The 20866-nt window shown below is 36.4% G+C and overlaps 2 pseudogenes; both read left to right on the top strand.

Moving 5' to 3' along the window:
* Window positions 1-276: 276 nt before the first annotated feature.
* LOC119658195 lies at window positions 277-9697 on the top strand (annotated as a pseudogene).
* A 6420-nt stretch (window positions 9698-16117) lies between these two features.
* LOC119658196 lies at window positions 16118-17330 on the top strand (annotated as a pseudogene).
* Window positions 17331-20866: the final 3536 nt, after the last annotated feature.

Below are 20866 nucleotides of genomic sequence, written 5' to 3' on the forward strand. Positions count from 1 at the left end.
ACTGAGCGAGGAGGGGGCGTTTTGACCCTTTGCAGTCGAGGCTGACTGTGTCATGGTCACTGAGTCCAGAGGCGATCTCTAGGAGCGGAAAGGTGTTTGGATTTGGGACGATGGTGATGTTGGATGTAGTAAGGAAGTGGTCCAGGTAGGAGTGATAGTTGGAACGGAAGAAGGTTGGTAGTGCGGAACTAAAGTGTGAAATAGTTTGTGCTGATGATGGTGTAGTGAGCCAGCTGTGGAGTTGGTGACCATTGAAGTTTGGGTTTCGGTCTAGCCATGAAGAATGTTTCGCGTGTAAGTCTCCGCCTATGACGAGAGCCCAGGCTTTGGCGACTTCGCGTGGTTGGCTTGAACAATATTGGATTGGATAGATCTGAAGTATCAAGGAATTGATGTGAGCATTGTTGGCGAGCTATGCTCCTTTACATAACAGAAAAGGATATCCGGATTGCGGTCGGGTATATGGATAGACGTGTAGATATTGTCGTTTCCATTGTACTGATTTGCTGTTGCAGAACTCGGATGATCGTGTAGAGTGAGCATGTGTTTTGCTTTTTAGCGGGGACGAGTTCCTGAATGTCAACAGCTGAGACGCTGGTAGAGAGTTTGAATTCTCTGACGAACGGAATTATCGAGACTGGATTTCTCGTTTGAGGAAGAGACAGACCTATTCCTTAAAAGTCTCTCCGCAGAGTTCTTTTTGATTTGATGTCCCTTGGGATATCTTCAGGGAGGGTGACTAAATTTTCACAGTTGAGGAAGCGTTGTGGAATTAATTTTTCATACATTTCTTCTAAAATGGCGGTTGGTTGGCTGCAACGTCAATTGACTTATTGGTGATGGTAGTATCGTTTCTGATTTGAATTTGTGGGAAGGATTTGAGCGACTGGTTGATTCTTTTCCAGTTAGGTTTTTGATAATCAAGGACGGTATGGTAACTGGGCGGATGGTGCGATCAGGCAGATTAATTTCGACTAGAATCGCATCTTAACCGATCGATGATGTCTGGAGGGATGTGGGATCGGGTTTAGATGGTTTGTGATTAGGAAGTGGTGAAGATATGGTTAAGCGTAATGGCCAACGTAGCGGATAAGGCAGGACTAAAATGTTCGTAGTTTCGAAGGCCATTAAGGTTGTGGGTTGTGTCTAGCGAGAAGAAGGATGGCCTGAAACGATAGTGAAGGATGGCCTGAAACGATAGTGAAGCCTGGTTTCACATTTGAGCACTTTGTGGGGTTTATGTTTCTTAAGAAAAAAGTCGAACTTGCTTCTACGAGCTCGATCGATAATTGAATTGATGTTCAATTCGATTATTTTAATGTGCATGGCTGGGCGAAAAGGCAGCAATCATGGCGCTGAACATATCCAAGAATAAACTCCCCACCTTATTTTCACTAATGACGGAAATCACTTCTATGTTGTAGATTGCACGAAAGTCTCGAACGGCATTTTCGAAAAAAACTGTGCTTGAAATTATCAGAATTTTAAATTTCAACCTAAATTCAAGCAAACTGAAAAGCGCCTTCAATAGCCCGGCAACTGGCAGTTTCTCGTAAAAATACAAAACTGGACGATGAAATATTGTTTCGTGCCTTGCTGCACAAATAATTCCACAAAAACCCCGCAGAAAGCTTTTTTGGCTCTTCCGAAAGAAGATTTTCGGAAAAAGTGGACCGCCATCGTCCAATTTTCTAAACTTTAACTCCAATCACAATTGATAATGTACGATTGTGTGAGAAGTTTGTGTCACTATTATTCAAATTCAAATCAAGTCACAGGAGAAGGTTAGCACAAAATATTCAACGTGCCCAAGGTTCGAATTCCGCTCAGTCCAAATCCATTCCTTTTTTGCGCCCTGTGCATCTTTCAGGAACGTACATTTTGACGTTCACATAAAAATGTCGGAATTTGCTATATAGATTGTTACCACTACCGCCGAAATGTAAAGTAACTTGAAGGATTATCCATTCAATCATAAATTTCCCACTTTCCTGGTAAAAACTGATTGATTGCTTGAAAACTAACAAGTAACAAACACTAAACCGGATGCCTTCGCGTAGATAAGATTCAAATTGTTCGCTCGATGACGTCACCGCGTTTTCTTTTCCGCCTTGTGAGAATTCAATTTTTAAACCATTATAATTAACAAATGAGCGTTCCGAATTGTTTTTTTTTTAACGGATATGGTAATTTGACAGGTGAAACTACTATTTCGGTGTAAAAGAAAAATACAGCCATTTTCTAACGATTTTTCAACGAATTTTTGCACGTTGATTGGCAAGCTTGCAGTTTTTGGGTTTGTTTGCTGACTGCTGGTGCGAACAGCTCACCAAAGGAGACTGCTGGTCTGGTAAATGAGGGGTTTAGGATTTTCCTCGAGGTTGATGGTGGTAGAGGTTGCTTGAGTGTGTTCCGCCTGGCGGCGACTCTGATAAAGGTGGCACAATTCCTGTAATTTGCAGGGAAGTTCGAGCTGCCACAATTGACGTAATTCGGCTCTCCTTTAAGTTTTGCTGCACTCTCCAAGGTTGTGCGATTTGTCGCATTAAACGCAGCGATAACCAGATGGCAGTTGGGAAAAGCGTGACTACGCTTTCAGTTTCTGCATTGCAAAATTTGTTTTGTTATAATTTGGTCGAACAATGATGTGGTTCACGACTTCGACTTCGTCAAAGGTGATTAGCCAGAGGTTGCTCGGTGGATTTTTGGTTGTCGCTCTGGTAGTGATAAAGGGTTTTAAGTTGACAATATTATTAATCCCTTTACGCGGATTACATTCCTGATTTTCTCCGGGAAAGGGTAGCTGCGATCTAGGCCATGAATAATGAGCAATATAGTCTTGTCGGTTGGCAGCATGTATGTTAACTATAAAATTTACTATGATTCCCAACTAAGACGTTTTCAGCCTTATTGTAAACGTTAGTAAATGTTACAAGGATCTGGTGAGAGTTGTTGCCCGTTTTTTTTATAGGGAATTTGTTGGATATTTCTCTAGCCATGTTCGCTTTGGTTACCCGGAAAGATTCAAAGCTTTCTACCACAACTAAGGGAGGGAGTTTTGGTAACTTCTTGGGTTTGGATAAATCTGGGGCAGTGTTAGGTTTTCCTGTGGAATGAATGTTTTTACCTGATGAGGATGGTACAGTGGTTTGGGGTGCGGGTCTTCTGAACGAAGTTGCTATTGTGGCGGTTCATCGTCAAGATCTTTGTAATGGACAGCTCGGGTAACAGCGAAAGCTTTCTTTGCTTTCCCATTGGCATTCTTGTGGACTTGCCCATTAGTTTCATCGGCGAGAAACTTACTTATGGAAGAGGCGTTTCTTTTCATGGACCTTCATCTCAATATCGTCATTCCAAAGCCAAATATGTCGGTTAATGAACTGCTATTATATACTTTATTTAACTCTTTCACTGATCTCAGTACTTTATTTTTGTTTTACTGAGGATTGCACAAAGTACGTTCGCCCAAACCCTCCTCCTTTATCTGAGGTTAGGACCAGCATGCTATATAAATAACATGGCGGAGTTCCAAATTTAGCTTAGAACTACGACTTAACTAAGACTTATTTTTAACAAGCTTCCTTTCTACCTAGAGACTAACTTATTGACTATTATAACAAGCAGGTTACAGATTATAGAATTAAATCTTATGACTAAGGTAACCTAGGGGGGAGAGTCGAGAAAAATCCCCTCGACGTGCAGGCTATGGGATTGTATAATAGTAGGATTGTGTGCGTGGTGTAGTGTTGAAAATGCGTGTGGTGTATGGCAGAACAATTTTTGTGGGAAGGAAGACTGTATACGATAAGGGCATGGGAGCGGTAAATACAGTTTTCATTATGCAAAACGACAAGGTCTATTGAGGGTCATCCTATAACGTACTCATTATAGGATGTCCGAACTAGTTCGTTGCCATGAGATTGGGCTTTTGATAGGAACTTGGCGAGGGATCTTATTAGGAATACGTCGGTGCGGGTTATTTTGATTATGTCATATAAAATTTATAATGAAAGTAAAGCGCGTGGTAAGCTCACTGTTAGAATTAACTTAATTTCTAGTTACATGACTCTTTTATTACCTTTGGTTGTTTACTGGCTTTCTCATGGACATAACAAAATAACTTCTGCTGTAATTACTAAGATTTACAAACAAACAATAGATGATTAATGGGGATTTCACTATGGATTCTTAAAGGTAGCAACATTGCGAGAAGAAACTTGATACGTAACCCATATGGCTTGATTGGAAAGAGGCTTGCAAGTAGGACTAGCAACACAAAGGAATCTAATTTCCCGTGCTCTTAAGCGTTTCATCTGAGAGTAAGAGAAGTCGCTGCTTGTAGCAGAACAACTTGACTTCAGAACGGATGGATGAGTTTCTTTTAGCAGAGATGGTTCTTTTTTTAAAAAATCCGCCATCCGGCGACCATAATATGGATGGGATGAAGTTGGGCTGCCAGTTTTTATTGTTCAGGTGGCCGGTAACATGTTTGTTTAGGCTGTGAGCGAGAATTTTATGAATATTTTTATCGATGATGAACATTTTTGATAAATGCTCACACACAAAAATATCTCAAATGCTAATCTCAAGGGCTTCTACGTCCAGATTTGAATTAATAATATCGCCAACAGCCGGTCAATGGATAGTGCTTTCAGTTCAACTGATGGCCGGGTCCATTGCGGACTTTTCCGGCATAACTGTCAAGTTGAACTGAACGTGGTTGGCAGGCTTAAAAGAATTGACCAAAGTGTTTTGAGACCAGCCATTGTTTTCGACAGGATGGACTTGACATTGAGAATAGTAGAAAAGCGAAAGTTAAGGTGGATGCCAAGGTATTTTCTCGAATATACTATGGGAATCGTGGTTGATTCGATGTTAAGGATGAGTTCTAAAAGGGAGTGCGGGAGGGAAAGGGAAGGGTTATGATTGAGATAATCGTTATCTCTAAGGATGGGAAAGTGGAGTCTGCTTTAGTGGACATTGCTTGGAGGACTTGAAACAGGAAGGATAGGAATGCAAGCCGCTTTTCCATAGGTGAGGAAAGGAATTGGTAGGTAGGAATGAAAGTGAATAGTGGATAAATTTCACTATCCAAATCAAAAGAAGTATTGGGATGAGCGGCTTTTCTGGCTATGGAAGCATAGGAGAGAGGATGGTGTTGGTGTTAAATAGGGATGGTGCCTTGGGAGGGTTTGTGTTGGTATAGAGGCTGAGGAGCTAGGTTTTGGCGGGCGCAGCGTTGTAAAAGCATCGGGCAGTTACGATGATTAGTCGGATGCGTGTTTGAGCCCCAATTAACATAGGTTGGATTTTGTTGTTAGGTTTTGAGGCATTGATGGGGACTATGAGGTGTGTTGCATTTAACAAAACTTTACGGAAGGTTACAGTTTAAAACGGCATGACCTAGTCTTTGGCAGTTTCGACATTGTAAGATTTCGTGAAACTGCGCTGCTGCACTGTGGAAAGAGGATTGTTGTAAGCCTGCTCTGAAGGAGACAAAAGAAGAGGTGAAGAGGTTTGCTATCGGGGCATTGACGGGGACCATGAAGTGTGTTGTATTTAACACATCTGTACGGAAGGTTACATTTTGAAGCTGCATAACCTAGTCTTTGGCAATTTCGGCATTGTGACATTTCATGAAACTGCACTGCTGCAAATTTGACTAGGCAGTGAAACATCCGCTCTAGCTGTGGAAAGAGGTTTTTTGAAAGCCTGATTTGAAGGAGACAAGGAAACGATGAAGAGGTTTGCTATCGCTTCTTGTGGGGTGTCGAAACACAAGAAAAAGGCTGAGAATGCTTACAAACTACACACACTAACACTACTAAGGAAAGCAAAGGAAAAACTACTAGATCTACAGTATTTATTACTATTACTACTTCTCCTAATGAAATACACAAAACTTTGCAGCATGCATACAGCACGAAGATCACAACTAATCGTATTCACGGTCAGAGGCGAACTGGCAATTTCAACTTATTTATCTATAGTGATTTACAACTAGGCATTGATTACTTACGGCTAGCTTAAATAACAGCCAGTTGAACCTAACTCTATAAAATGGGTGACTATTACATAGTTTGGCCAACCCGACCTTCTCTGTAATCTACTTTATTGTGTATATTATTCTCCTATATACATCGACCTTCCCATTTTTATAACTTAACTTAGTTTTTTCAAAAAACTGCGCCCGCACTAAAGACGCGAGGAGGTTGAAATTTACTTACTTAACCTAGTTAAACATAACTTAACCTAGCCTAACCTAACAAAAATAAATACTAACTAATATCTACAATAAGCACATTCCAGTTTTCTGTGCTTAGCCTCTACCACTCCTACCAGGCAAGGAGCGTCAAAAAGGGTGAGGATTTTGGGTTTGAGGGTTCAACTTAAGAATGTGGCCAATGAGGAAGTTTTACCCTGTTGGTAGAGATGGCGAATTAATGGGTTAGGATGGTCCTCCGTTCTTTCGAAGAACTTTTCCAGTAGGGTGAGAACTTATTCTCGAAGTAGTTTCACTTTGGCTCGCCTATACACTTCGGCGTTGTTGCCGACCTTTTTGGTCTTCAAATTGTATGGTCTACCTTAATCCTTTCATTAGGTTGTTTAATAGCAAGTGGGCGGGACTTCCATGCAGCACATGCCTCGTAATGAATAATTTTGTTCTGTATTAACGAAAGCTAAACACCGCGTTTGGGTATTGCTCAAATAGGAATTTCGTTTATTTAAAACAAGTCGGAATACCGGAAACTCGCGCTTCGAGTATAAAGGTTTTGTGTTCATTTTATGTAAGAAACTTCAACGCACATTTTTCTATTCCTATATAGCTACGAATCCAACATATTCCTTGATTTATTCTCTTCCAAACTGCAAGATATACGTACATATTACAGCCATAGATATTATCCTGACCCTAAAACAACTGCATATTTCTGAATACTGTACATATATATGCACTTATATAAATTGATCGTATCCATATTTCCGATTTACTTCGTGTACAAGAGCATACATATGTACACATATAGTACGTATATTAGATACGGCTGGTTTAATGTACAAATATATAATATCTATCTGAATTAGACACTACCCCCAAACTTCATTAGCACGCATATACTATATACCTACGTAAACACACGTCTGTTCGGAGTTACTGATATTCATATACAAATTACTAAAAAACTGAAACAAAATAATTCTTTGCGATCCCATTCATAAGAACTAATTTCATTTGGTATTGATGAACTGAAATGTGATGATGACGTCATACAGGTTTTAGAATGTACGAAATTCACAAAAAATGGTGAAGTTTCTCCCCCTATAACTTTGTTAATAGTAGTTGGATTTTCTTCAAACTTGACCAACTTGTGCATTATATTCTTCAGAACACTTAAGCCACTGTACTTCTGCGATGAACATAAGGGGGGATGCCGAGTAAATTTCGAAAATGTGGAAATATACTATTATTGACTTTATTTGTGCAGATATCGGAACTGGATGTATTTAGAGGCCTAGATTTCGTAAAGATGCACCACTGAAATTTTTTTCAGAATTTTTGGTTGGATAGGTTCTGAGAACGAGACCTGTTTCACTTTTTGGGGGTCATATTTTGAAACCTCACTCCCCTATCTTTCACCCAATATCAAATATGGAACCAGTTTCGAAAAGCACTAATTGAGCTATTTAATCTGATACCCCACATGGCCACATACTGCGAAAAAAATTTTGCACCCTCCATTCACACATATGGGGAGCCCCCCCTTAAACTTAACACAAATTGGCGCCATTGCATGTAAAGGGAACAACAGATTCCACACTTTTACCAATTTTTGTGACAGTCGGTCCAGCCGTTTCCGAATAAATCGGCTGTGACAGACAGACAGTCGCCTGTGAGGAGTGGCCAGATCTCCCCAGCTGGCGGATTGGGGCATACCTATTGAGTGTCTCGGCAGTGCCTCGGTGGTGGACAACTTGGCCACCGTTGCATCTAATACTACAAGTGTTTTAGATTTGGAGAAGGAGGTGTTCAAACGAAGCACAACTCTGCCAAGAACACCAATTGCAATTGCAAACAAGTCGGAAAACCGGAAGCTAGACGCTTCCAGTGTCCTAGGTTCGTGGAAAGAAGGAGGAACCTAGAGGAAACCCTAGGTGAAGTGCTGTCACCGGAAAATGATGTCCGGAGAATGGTAGCTTGCCAGGAAGACTGGGATGCGATCAATTCCATGATCGCTTTAATCCAAGATACACTGCGAAAAGCAGAAGAAGTGAGGAAGACGCGGTTACGAACCATGCGGATAGACGAAAGGAGACCTAGCTAAAGTAAGCTAACTCCGCCCCGTGATGTAATACCTAAAGGTGGTTCCACGGGGTAGGGGAGGAAGTCGGGAGTGGTTTTAGTGGGTAAAAATCCCACACGCTGGCGTATCCAGGCCAGTATCTTTTGAAGATTTCCACCTCCCAAAAAAGAAAAAGACAAACAGACAACCCGAAGTGAACGGAGCGCCAGCCGCCAAAATCTCACGTGTACTCTTCAGACTTCCGATCCCGGAATGGCCGAAACGTTCGGCCAAACTACTGGTCTGCGGCCAAGGAGACATGGGGCAACTGGAACTTGGCGAAGACAAAATGGAAAGCAGGTTTCCCGCTGCCCTAGACAGTTTGCCGGATATTGTGGACTTCTGCGCGGGCGGAATGTACAGTTTATGCCTGACCCAAACTGGAGACATTTACTCGTTTGGGTGCAACGACAAGGGAGCGTACGGCCGAGATACGTTCGAGGATGGTTCCCAGTTTGAACCACGGAAAATGAACTTGCCGGGCAAGGCTGTGAAAATCTGCGTGGGACACTCACACTCGGCATGTTTGCTGCAAGGTGGACGTGCGTTCGCCTGCGGTTCATTCCGTAACTTACACGGAAAGATGGGACTCACGCTGGAGGGAAATAAGTGGAAACCTTTTAATATCTTGCCAGGAGTCGAGGCGCATGATATATCGTCCGGTACTGATCACTTGGTGATATTGGCTTGCAACGGAAATATGTTTACGATTCGATGCGCCGAACAAGGCCAATTGGAACGGGTGCCGCTGAGGGATGCTGGTGGCCACAAACAATTCATGTGAGACACAAGAGGCAATTCGATTCGATTTGGACAACTATTTATTGCACCTTCGTCCGGCAAAACAAAGAAGGTGACTTGTACGCATTCGAACTGAACAACTATAATATAATCAACTATGCCTGCCGAAGACGGACATGCCTCTTCCAGTTCCAAAGAAAACGAGCCTGAAGGGTGTGCTGGCCATTGCTGGTGGTCAGCATCATACTCTTGTACTGACATCCGACAACAAATGCCAGTCCATTGGTCGTTGGGACTACGGTCGTCTAGGATTAGGCGAACTCAGCGAGGACGTAACTGAATTAACAACAGTCAAAGCGTTACTAGACAAAAAAGTCGTCCAGATATCATGTGGTGAAACCCAATCATTTGCAGTGACTAAAGACGGTGAAGTCTATGCGTGGGGGATGGGATCAAATCAGTCATTGAGAACCGGCAAGGAAAATGACGAAATGATACCAGTACTCCTCGGCAGCAAGGAAGTAAAAGGAAAGAAAGTATTAAAGGTGACCAGCTGGGGACAGCATTCGTTATTCTTAGTCGACGGTGAGAAATTGAAACCTGTATGCACTTAATTTTCAAGTACAAAAAGGCAAAGTATGCGTTGAATGAAATACACGTTTCAGTTTTCCTACACGATTTTAGTATTTGGGGATGTAGCCTCGACTGTTGTACCTCGTGCACGTTTGTTAAATATTTTTTTTGTAACTAGGAAATAAAGTGTTTAATTTAACTAATGTAACTTTTCTAAGTTTTCTGGAAATGAAAGAAATAAATAAATGACATTCGAAAAGAGTTCTATTTTGGGGAAAAAAAAAACAAACAAAAAAAAAACCAAAAAACAAAAAAACAAAAAATTCAAGTGGAAGTGTACTGAAGCTGACTCTGACCCATGGGGTGGCGCATATAGGTCGGTGATGTCATCACTAAAAGGCGAGCGCTTCCCACCGATAACTTGCCCAGAGTTGTTGCAGAATATAGTGAACACTCTATTCCCAGTGGATGTGAACGGTACAAGTCTGCCTGCAGTATATTTAAATCCCGACCAAGTTCCGATAGTGGTAAATGAGGAGGTTCTAGACGCAGCAAAGCTTTGCTCAAATAATTGCGGTGAATATAATATCTGTGTACCATGAAGAGTGGCTAGTCAACTGATACACACAATAATTAAAATTGCCAAAAAAAGAGCGAATTTATATTAAAATGACTATTATAATATAAATATATTATTATAATTTCTAAAAAAACTTTTATTCCAACAAACAATATATTTTAACTTAATCATGGAACCTATTAACTAATAATTATTTTTATAAACCCTGAAATTTTTTAGAGAAAAACAATATGTTTACATATTGTATAGTAAAATTTTAAATTTAATATAGTCTTTACTATCGATAGGTTCCTTTTATAATATTATTATATTATATAACACATTATATAATAAAAAAAATTTAATTATCTGCATGAAAATACAATAATTTAATTAAAACTAGTTAATAATAAAATTAATTTTTATTTAAAACAGAAATTTATAACATAAAATAATAATTAATTTTAAAAAAAAGTACCGTTGTTTTAGTGAAGTAGGTTTAAAGGGGTAATTCTTAAACCAGAATTATTTATACTAGGGATTAATATTGTTAAAAAATTAATTTTGTATTATTATCAATGAGTGAATAATATTGAATGGATTAAAATTAAATTTTACTAAATTAATTTAGTAAAATTTTATTTTGGCTTAAAGATTTGTCTATAGTTTATTTTACATGTAAATTTTTGTGAGGATTGGTTATAAATTAAAAAATTTTACTGTTATTTTAGTCGCAGTAATTGATATTATTTATTTAAGAAATTAAGAAATAGTAATATTATTTAATATTGGTAAAATTTGTGCAAGCAACGGCGGTTATACATAAAAAGTAAATAAATCTTATTGGTAATAATTAATTTGTTAGTTAAATTAATTTATACTATATTTATTAGGTGAAATTTTAAATATAGGTTAAGTTAAATTTTAGGATAATGAAGTTAGTAAATTTTAGTAATAAACTAGGATTAGATACTCTATTATTTATAATCTAGGTTAAAAATATCTGAGTAGTAATAGTTATGTGTTCTTGAAACTTAAAAAATTTAGCGGTATTTTAATCTATTCAGAGGAACCCGTTCTATAATCAATAATCCACGAGGACTTTACTTAAGCTTGTTTTTCAATTTGTATACCGCCGTTATAGATTATCTTATAAGAGAATTAATTTTCTTAATTTTTTAAAAAAGTATATCAGGTCAAGGTGCAGTTTATGTTTAAGGAAGAAATGGGTTACAATAAATTTATATTTAAACGGAGGTAGGATTGAAAAATTTTACTGAAGGTGGATTTGAAAGTAACATTATGAATATAGTTAATTTGACTTTGGCTCTAAAATATGTACACATCGCCCGTCGCTCTTATTACTTTATTAATAATATAAAATAAAATAAGTCGTAACATAGTAGAATTACTGGAAAGTGATTCTAGAATGACAACTTAAAGCTTATTAAGTAAAGCATTTTTTTTACATTGAAAAGATTATTGTGCAAATCAATATAAATTGAGGGTAGTATTTACTTATTAATTTTGTTTTATGTTCAGTTTTAAATATTAAAAATAATTATAACAGGTAGTTAAGTAAGTTTATAGAAAAAATAATTTTAATGGTAGTAAAGTATTGTAAAAGAATCTTGAAAAATTTTTATTTTAAAAGAAAATTTAATTTATTGTACCTTGTGTATCAAGGTTTATCTATTAAAATCTATTTATTATAGATTTCTCGATTTTAAAGGAGTTAATAGTTTATTTGAGTTAATGTAAAAAAATATTTATAATAAACTGTTAGAAATGAAAAGTTATTCGGCTTTAAAGGTATCTAGTTTTTAAAGAAATAAATTTAATTTATTAATATAAGCAGAAATTTAATTGTTAAAATGTTCTGTAAAATATTAAAAACAATTCAATAAATGTATGTTTATAAACAGCAATCGTTAATAAATTTGTTATAGTTTATTTTATTAAATATTATTTAGTTATTATTTAAGTATTTATTTAAATATTAATTTTAATTTAAAAAATTAAGTAATAATGATAAAATTAGTATAAAATGTTGTATGAGTAAATTGAGCGGAAAGATTAAGTTAAAGAACTCGTCAAATTAATGAATATTCGCCTGTTTAACAAAAACATGTCTTTTTGAATTTAGTTTAAAGTCTAGCCTGCCCACTGATTATTTTAAATGGCCGCAGTATATTAACTGTGCAAAGGTAGCATAATCATTAGTCTTTTAATTGAAGGCTTGTATGAATTTTTGTTTCCATACTCAATATATTTTCTTTTAAAAGTTTGCGTACATTTAACTTATGGCTAAAATTTAGGGCTATACTTATCTCTAACAATTAATAAATTTTACATAGAGACTAACTTATAGGATATTTAATGTCTAACTTAAGCTCTACTTATTACAGTATATTTTTAGTGGTTAGCTGTAAGAGGAAAATTTAAAAAACCTCCTTGACGTGTTTGTGTTTTGAATGCGGGATTAGCTATTTGTGGGAAAAGGTGTGGGATGACGTGTGGAGTGCTAGTTTACTGCCCGTGGACCGGGGAGATTTCACACAGGAAGGAAATGAGAGCTAGTCTCTTTTCCATCGGAGATGATAACGAATAGTAGCTTGGGAAGAATTGTGTTAATTTGCTTGCCAATGAAGCAGTGGAGGTATTGAATAGGGAAAGAATTTCCCTATCAATAGGCGAGGAAGGTTGCGCTCGCGTGGAGTTCCTGGTGATGGCGGCGTAGGATTGTGTATGGGATGGTGGATTGTGTTATTGGTTGGTGTTTTGGGTAAGGTTGGTAGCTTTGGTGAGGATGTTAGCTTGGGCGCTTGTGTTTGTTCGTTCAATCTGGCGCGGGCCTGAATGAACGTCAGGCAGTTTCTATAACTGGCCGGGTGCGTGTTTGAGCTGCAGTTTACGCATTCTGGGCTCTTCTCTTTAGTTTACGGGCATTCCCGAGGGCCGTGGGGCTTAGTGCATTTAACACACCTAAATTGTAGGTTGCAATTAGTGGCCGCGTGACCAAGCCGTTGACAATTCCGGCACTGGATTATGTCCCTGTTTTTCACTGCTTCGAATTTCACGATGCAGTGGAATAGGGCACAAGGTTTCGTTAGGGATGCCTGCTGGAAGCTCGGGCTGAAGGTTACGAGGAACAGGTGCAGGTCCTGGCTGTTTCGTCGCGAGACGCCTGTCTCATACGGATGAACAGCGATCGCATACTTGACGCCGACCCTGTGGAGTTCATTAAGAATCTCCTCCGGCGTGTATGTAAAGTCTAGCTCACGAAGGACTAGATTAATCGGCTTCTGATGAGCCGGGGTAAAGGTGAAAAACGGTTGGTTTTTCTCTTTTAAGGGATTTGGCCGCTTCGTAATCCGCTTGTGACGAGGTTAATACATGTGTCGAGTGGACACTTGTTTTCTTTATTGTAATGCTGCCTGAATTTGCGGCTATGAGCGCCAGTTTCCGTGTGCGGTATTTCAGCCATGCTACTTCCTTCCTGGCTTCGGTAAGCTGGTTCGTCAGAGCTGCTATTACATTCTCTTCGTCGGATGACAGTGGTTCAGGGCTGTCCATGCGGCTGTGGATTAAAGAGATTTCGGGAATTATTACGTCAGTCTCGTTGATGTCCACTCCGTCGGAGTGGGATCGTTTTGGGTCAGGAAGACCCATCGGCTGCGGGGACGGTGTCCCCTTACGAGTATTCTCGTGTATCGATCGCTTCGACATTCTACCGTCGAGCGTAGCACTTGTATTGTAATCACTTTCGGTTACGACTTCAAACCACTTCACTTTAACACGACTGATCTCAGCGAGAGATCAGTGGGAACTGTTAATCCTATGGCTAAGGATGCTTTATCTGTATAAAAATTATTCTTGAGATGATGGCTATTTGGTATAAAATAATTTGAGTAATTTCAGAAAATAGCTTAAATAAAATATTAATTTTGGAGATTAATGATAAAGAATTTCTTTTTCTCTGAAGTTTTAAAAGATATAGTCTTATTTTTGGTTTACAAGACAAACGTTTTTATTAAACTATTAAAACTAATGTTAATATTAATTTATTGAGTTGTTCCTATAATTTTATTTGTGATAGGAGTTTTTGTATTTGTTTCTAATCGAAAACATTTATTGTCTATACTTTTAAGTTTAGAGTTTATTGTTTTGAGATTATTTTTGCTTTTATTCATTTATTTAAATTATTGTAGAAATGAGATATATTTTAGAATAATATTTTTGATTTTTAGAGTGTGCGAGGGAGTATTGGGACTGTCTATTCTTGTAAGAATAATTCGTACCCATGGAAATGATTATTTTAATTCTTTTAGTGTTCTACAATGTTAAAATATTTATTATTTATCTTTTTTTGATACCTTTAAGTTTTAAGAAAAATAGATTTTGAATGGTTTAGAATAGAATTTTTTTTGTTAGATTTATCTTTGTACTATTAAATTTTTACAGAAATTATTGAATGAGAATTAGATATTTGATAGGATGTGATGTGATATCTTATGGTTTAATTCTTTTGAGAATATGGATTAGTGGGTTAATAATTATGACTAGTAGCTTAATTTATAATAGAAATAATTACCGTAATTTTTTTTTATTAAATGTCGTGTTTTTATTATTATTTCTTTATTTAACTTTTAGAAGAATAAATATTTTCATATTTTATTTATGCTTTGAAAGAAGCTTAATTCCTACTTTATTTTTGATTTTGAGTTGAGGGTATCAACCTGAACGACTTCAGGCTGGTATTTATTTATTATTTTATACTTTGCTTGCATCTCTTCCCATGTTGTTGGGGATTTTTTATTTCTATAGAAATCTAGGGACTATAAGATTTTATTTATTAATCAATAGAAAAATTGAGTTAAATTTATTTTATTTTTGTATAATTTTGGCATTTTTAGTAAAAATACCAATATTTATAGTTCATCTATGGTTGCCTAAGGCTCATGTAGAGGCTCCTGTTTCTGGTTCAATAGCAGATGTTCTTTCAAAATTAGGGGGTTATGGGCTTTTAGGAGTTTTTAGATTTTTGCAATTTACGGGCTTAAAGTTTAATTTTGTATGAACAATTAGACTGATTGGTGGTGTCTTAGTAAGTTTAATCTGTTTACGTCAAACGGATATAAAGGCTTTAATTGCTTATTCATCCGTGGCCCACATGGGATTTGTGTTAGGGGGTCTAATAACTATAACTTACTGGGGATTATGTGGTTCCTATACTTTAATAATTGCTCATGGGCTTTGTTCTTCGGGATTATTTAGAATTGCAAATATATCTTATGAGCGGCTGGGTAGAATATTCATTAATCGGGGATTATTAAATTTTATACCTAGTTTAGCTTTATGGTAATTCCTTCTTAGATCAGCAAACATAGCAGCTCCTCCTACCTTAAATTTACTAGGTCAAATTAGTTTACTGAATAGAATTGTTGGGTGATCGTGGGTAAGTATACTGTCACTGAGATTAATTTCGTTTTTTAGAGCTGCATACGGACTTTACCTTTATTCATACACTCAAAATGGAAGGGTTTATTCAGGGGCCTATAGAGAAAGAAATGGGAAAATTCGAGAGTACCTAATTTTATTTTTGCATTGATTTCCTTTAAATTTATTAATTATGAAGGGTGAATCTTGTTTTTTATGGCTTTAATTTAAATAGTTTAATTAAAATATTGATTTGTGGTGTCAATGATATGAATTTTATTTATTTTAAATCGTGTAATATATTTCAATTTGCTTTATTAGTTTTTTGTTGTTTGTGTTATCAATAATACTTTTAATTATTAGACGAAATCTAATTAGAATCTTATTAGGATGAGATGGACTAGGATTGGTTTCGTATTGTCTTGTTATTTATTTTGAAAATGTAAAGTCTTTTAATGCAGGAATGTTGACTGCGCTATCTAACCGAAATTGGAGATGTAGCTTTATTATTGGCTATTGCTTGAATATTAAATTACGGAAGATGGAATTATATTTTTTATCTTGAATTAATAAAGATAGATTACGAAATAATAATTATTGGGGGATTAGCCATTTTGGCTGCAATAACAAAAAGAGCTCAAATTCCGTTTTCTTCTTGGTTACCAGCTGCAATGGCGGCTCCTACTCCTGTATCAGCTTTAGTGCATTCTTCAACTTTAGTAACTGCTGGGGTCTATTTATTTCTACTTTAAGACAATTGGGTTTAATAATTAAAATTTTGTCTATGGGGTTTCCTAAGTTGGCTTTTTGCTGACTCATGCACTATTTAAGGCTCTTTTATTCATGTGTGCTGGGGCTATTATCCACAATATAAATAATTCTCAGGATATTCAGGTATGGGAAATTCAGCAACTCATATACCGCTAACTGTGAGATGTCTCAATGAGGCTAATTTGGCTCTTTGTGGGGTACCTTTTTCAGCGGGGTTTTATTCTAAGGATATAATTTTAGAATTGGTTTTAATATCTTACACTAATTACTTAATTTTTATTTTCTACAAGGCTTACAGTATGTTATTCATTTCGATTGGGCATTTAAATTGCAGCTCTATACATTATTTAAGAGACGAGGGATGAACTATCTTACGGGGAATAATAGGACTAATGGTTATAAGAATTGTAGGGGCAAGGGGGGGAATATTAAATTGATTAATTTTTCATGTTCCTAGTGCCATTGATTTACCCTTGTTTTTAAAGTTGTTGACTCTATTTGTTTGTATTGTGAGGGCTATTAGAGGGTGTCTAATTTCTAATGTGTCAGTTTATTTTAATAATAAGTCTTTATTGATATATAGTGTTTCCTCATTTTCTGGGTCAATGTGGTTTATACCTTATATTTCAACTTACGGGATTATTGCTTATCCTTTAAAGTTAGGAATAGCAAGATTTAGGGGGATAGACCAGGGGTGATCTGAATATGTTGGTGGACAAATAATTTACTATTTATTAAAAAAGTATTCAAATTATTACCAGATTATGCAGGGTAATAATTTAAAATTTTATTTGTTGACTTTTACTTTATGAATAGTTATGTTTATAGTTTTAACTATAACCTAAAATAATTTAAGTATTTTATATTTAGAGTATAACATTGAAACTGTTATTGAGGTTGTTTAACCCTTAAATAATTTAATAACAATTCTTAGCGAATGAATGAAAATGTAATGTTTTTAATAAACTACATAAATAAAATTGAGAAGAAATATTAATGGAATTTAACCATTAAAGAAAAAAGTTAGCAGCTTTATCTTGTTCATCATATTTCCTTAATTGGAAAAATGGTTTCAATGATATTATTAACAATGATAGGCCTCTGCTTTGGCTTCAATTAAAGAATAAGGATAAAAGTTATCTAAGATTAGATCGAAACTAATTGGAATAAATCGCTTCATATTCAAGGAAGACTAAAATATAGTACTTTTCGAATGCAAATCAAATGTTATACTTAACTACAACTCTAATTCTAAATTAGGAGGATCATTCAAGAGCTCCTTGGTTTCACTCATGATAAAGCCCGAATAATAAAATAATAATGAAGATTACGACTCTGTAGGATCAAACAATTATGTTTGAGGTATAAATAATGGGGATAACTGGTAAAATTAGGGCAATTTCTACGTCAAAAATTAAAAAAATAATAGCAATAAGAAAAATCGAAGGGAAAAGGGTAAACGAGAAGAACTTTTAGGAACAAATCCACATTCAAATGGGGAAGATTTTTCTCGGTCAACAATAGTTTTTTTAGAAAGGATGGATGCTAAAATTGTTACTACTGACGAGATAACTAAAATGATGGATATTATAAGTAATATTGAAAGAATTATTTATACTAAAATAATCTAGACCATATGATTGGAAGTCATATATACTTTTATACTACAAGGTGCGGCAGCATAACTTCCTTTTTTCAAAACTCAATAAAAACTATTGTATGCATCCGAAAATATTTACTTATTTTTTATAATGTAGGTACATGTCTAAAGTTTTTATTTACATTGTTTTGAAGATCAAATCTGTTAGGTGACGTCACCCATTCTCCGTACATTGCATAAACCGATTTCTGGCGTTTGTCATGACTCTTGTTAGCATAGCAGGTGTTATGTTGGTAATTTCTTCTTGGATGTTGGTCTTCAAATCTTGTAACCGACCCACACAAATGAAAATGGGCTTCATCGCTAAAAAAACAATAGCACCCTCGGGAACGACATCAAGAAGAAGCTCACACGCGTTCATCCGAGAATTGAAGTCACGTTCTGAAAGTTCCTGCACTATCGCCATCTTATAGGGATGAAAATGAAGATCATCATGAAGAATTCTTCTCACAGAACGATCGGATAGTCCAAGGGCAGATGCGTGTTTGCGCGCAGAACGCCGTGGCGATCGCAACATTCACGCTCTCACTGCTTCAATGTTCTCAAGTGATCTAACGGGCCGAGGGACTCCAGTTCTTCCTTTTGTCGCACTTGCAGTTTGTCTGAATGTAGTGACCCATGTAACAATTGATTTGCGGTCTGGGACGGGAGCCAACGAGGCTAAATTAAAGCGATTCCGAAATGCCCGCTGTGTTGCAATAACCGAACATCCGCTTGAAAAGTAAACCTCAACGGCAAAGGCACGCTCCTCAATATTCCAACGCATGATGGCGACTGAACCATGTCGGGACAAAACTTTACAGTATTCCCTCTTGAACGAGACAACTAGCGCTCCGCTATGACACCAACTAACTGAGTGGGGCGCATTTTAAAAAAGGAAGTTATGCTGCCGCACCCTGTATATAAATAAATTCTATCCACCTCATCAGTAAATAGAAACATACATAGTCATACAATATCAACAAAGTGTCAATATCAAGCGGCGGCTTCAAATCCGAAATGATGGGTTTTAGAAAAATGATGGCTGATGTGACGAATTAAGCATACTATCAGGAATATTGTTCCAATTAGAACATGAATACCATGGAATCCTGTGGCCAGAAAAAATGCTGAGCCGTAGACTGCGTCTACAATAGTAAATGGGGCTTCAATGTATTCATAGGCTTGAAGAATAGTAAAATAAATACCCAGGAGAACTGTAACAAATAGACCTTGAGTAGCCTGAGAGTGATTACCTTCTATTAAACTATGATGAGCTCATGTACCTGTAACACCCGAGGCTAAAAGAATAGCTGTATTTAAAAGGGGAATTTGGAACGGGTTAAAGGGATAATACCTACGGGACGTCAAGTTATACCTAATTCTACTGTAGGGGATAAGCTACTATGAAAGAATGCTCAAAAGAATGAAACAAAGAAGAATACTTCAGAAACAATAAATAAAATTATTCCCCATCGTAATCCAATAGTGACAGGATAAGTATGGAGGCCCTGCAAGGTTCCCTCTCGGGAGATGTCTCGTCATCATTGATATATTGTTAAAATGGTAATAATGTTACCTAAAAGGAAAAGAGAAATGTCAGAATGCTGGAATCATTTAACTAGTCCCGACACTGTAGTTATAGCCCCGATGGCCCCTGTTAGAGGTCAGGGTCTATAATCGACTAAGTGGAATGGATGATTTGAGTGTGTTGACATTTTAAACTACTTCTCTAGAGTATAAAGTTCTTAGTACAGCAAATACGTAAGATTGGATAATTGCGACTGCAGATTCAAAAACTAATAGGGCAATTTGTCCCATTAAAAGAAGGGTAACTAAAATTATAGACATAGAAGGGCCAGTATTTCCTAAAAGGGTTAATAGAAGATTACCAGCAATTATATTAGCTGCTAATCGTACAGCGAAGGTGCCTGGACGAATTATATTTCTAATAGTTTCAATACAGACCATAAATGGTATAAGAACCGCTGGAGTTCCTTGAGGGACTAGGTGTGCAAATATATGTTGAGTATGATTAATTCAGCCGTATAGTATAAATCACGACTTGTTCTAGTAAAAATATAGGGAAATAGACCTAAGAAGTTATTAAATAAGATTATTGAAAATAGGGACACAAAGATAAATGTTCTTCCGTTATGGTTTGAGTCTTTTAAAAGGGTTTTAAATTCAGTAAAATAGTCAGTAAAATATTGTTTCAGATAATGTTATACCGAGACGGTATAATTCAGTATGCGGATGGAATTATGAGTAAGCCAATAAATGTACTTAGTCAATTTAACGATAAATTAAAAATTCATGAAGAGGGGTCAAATACAGAAAATAAGTTAGTTATCATTTTAAGTTAAGGGCTGATGTTGAAGTATCTGTTGATTGAGCTTGAGTGGTTTTAGGCATATTGTTATAAAAATTATAATAATTTAAAACATTAAATAAAATAAAAGTTAAAGAAAAAATGATAAATAATAGTAATCATCTAATTGGGGCTATTTGAGGAATTAAAAAATATTAATTATTTAATAATTTTAGTTTGACATACTAATGTTATAACTTTAACTAATTTTTTCATTAGAAGTAGGTGCTATTCTACTATAAAGTGGTTTAAGAGACCATTACTTGCTTTCAGTCATCTAATGAGATTAATTTAAAGGTGAAATTCATTTAATGAAAAAATTAGTTGGGACTCTTTCGATAACAATAGGTATAAACCTGTGGTAAGCTCCGCAGATTTCTGAACATTGGCCAAAGAAAAGACCTGGTCGATTAATTATGAAGTTGGTTTGA

Source organism: Hermetia illucens, chromosome 5 (genome assembly GCF_905115235.1).
Source record: "Hermetia illucens chromosome 5, iHerIll2.2.curated.20191125, whole genome shotgun sequence".
In the NCBI taxonomy this organism is placed as follows: domain Eukaryota; kingdom Metazoa; phylum Arthropoda; class Insecta; order Diptera; family Stratiomyidae; genus Hermetia; species Hermetia illucens.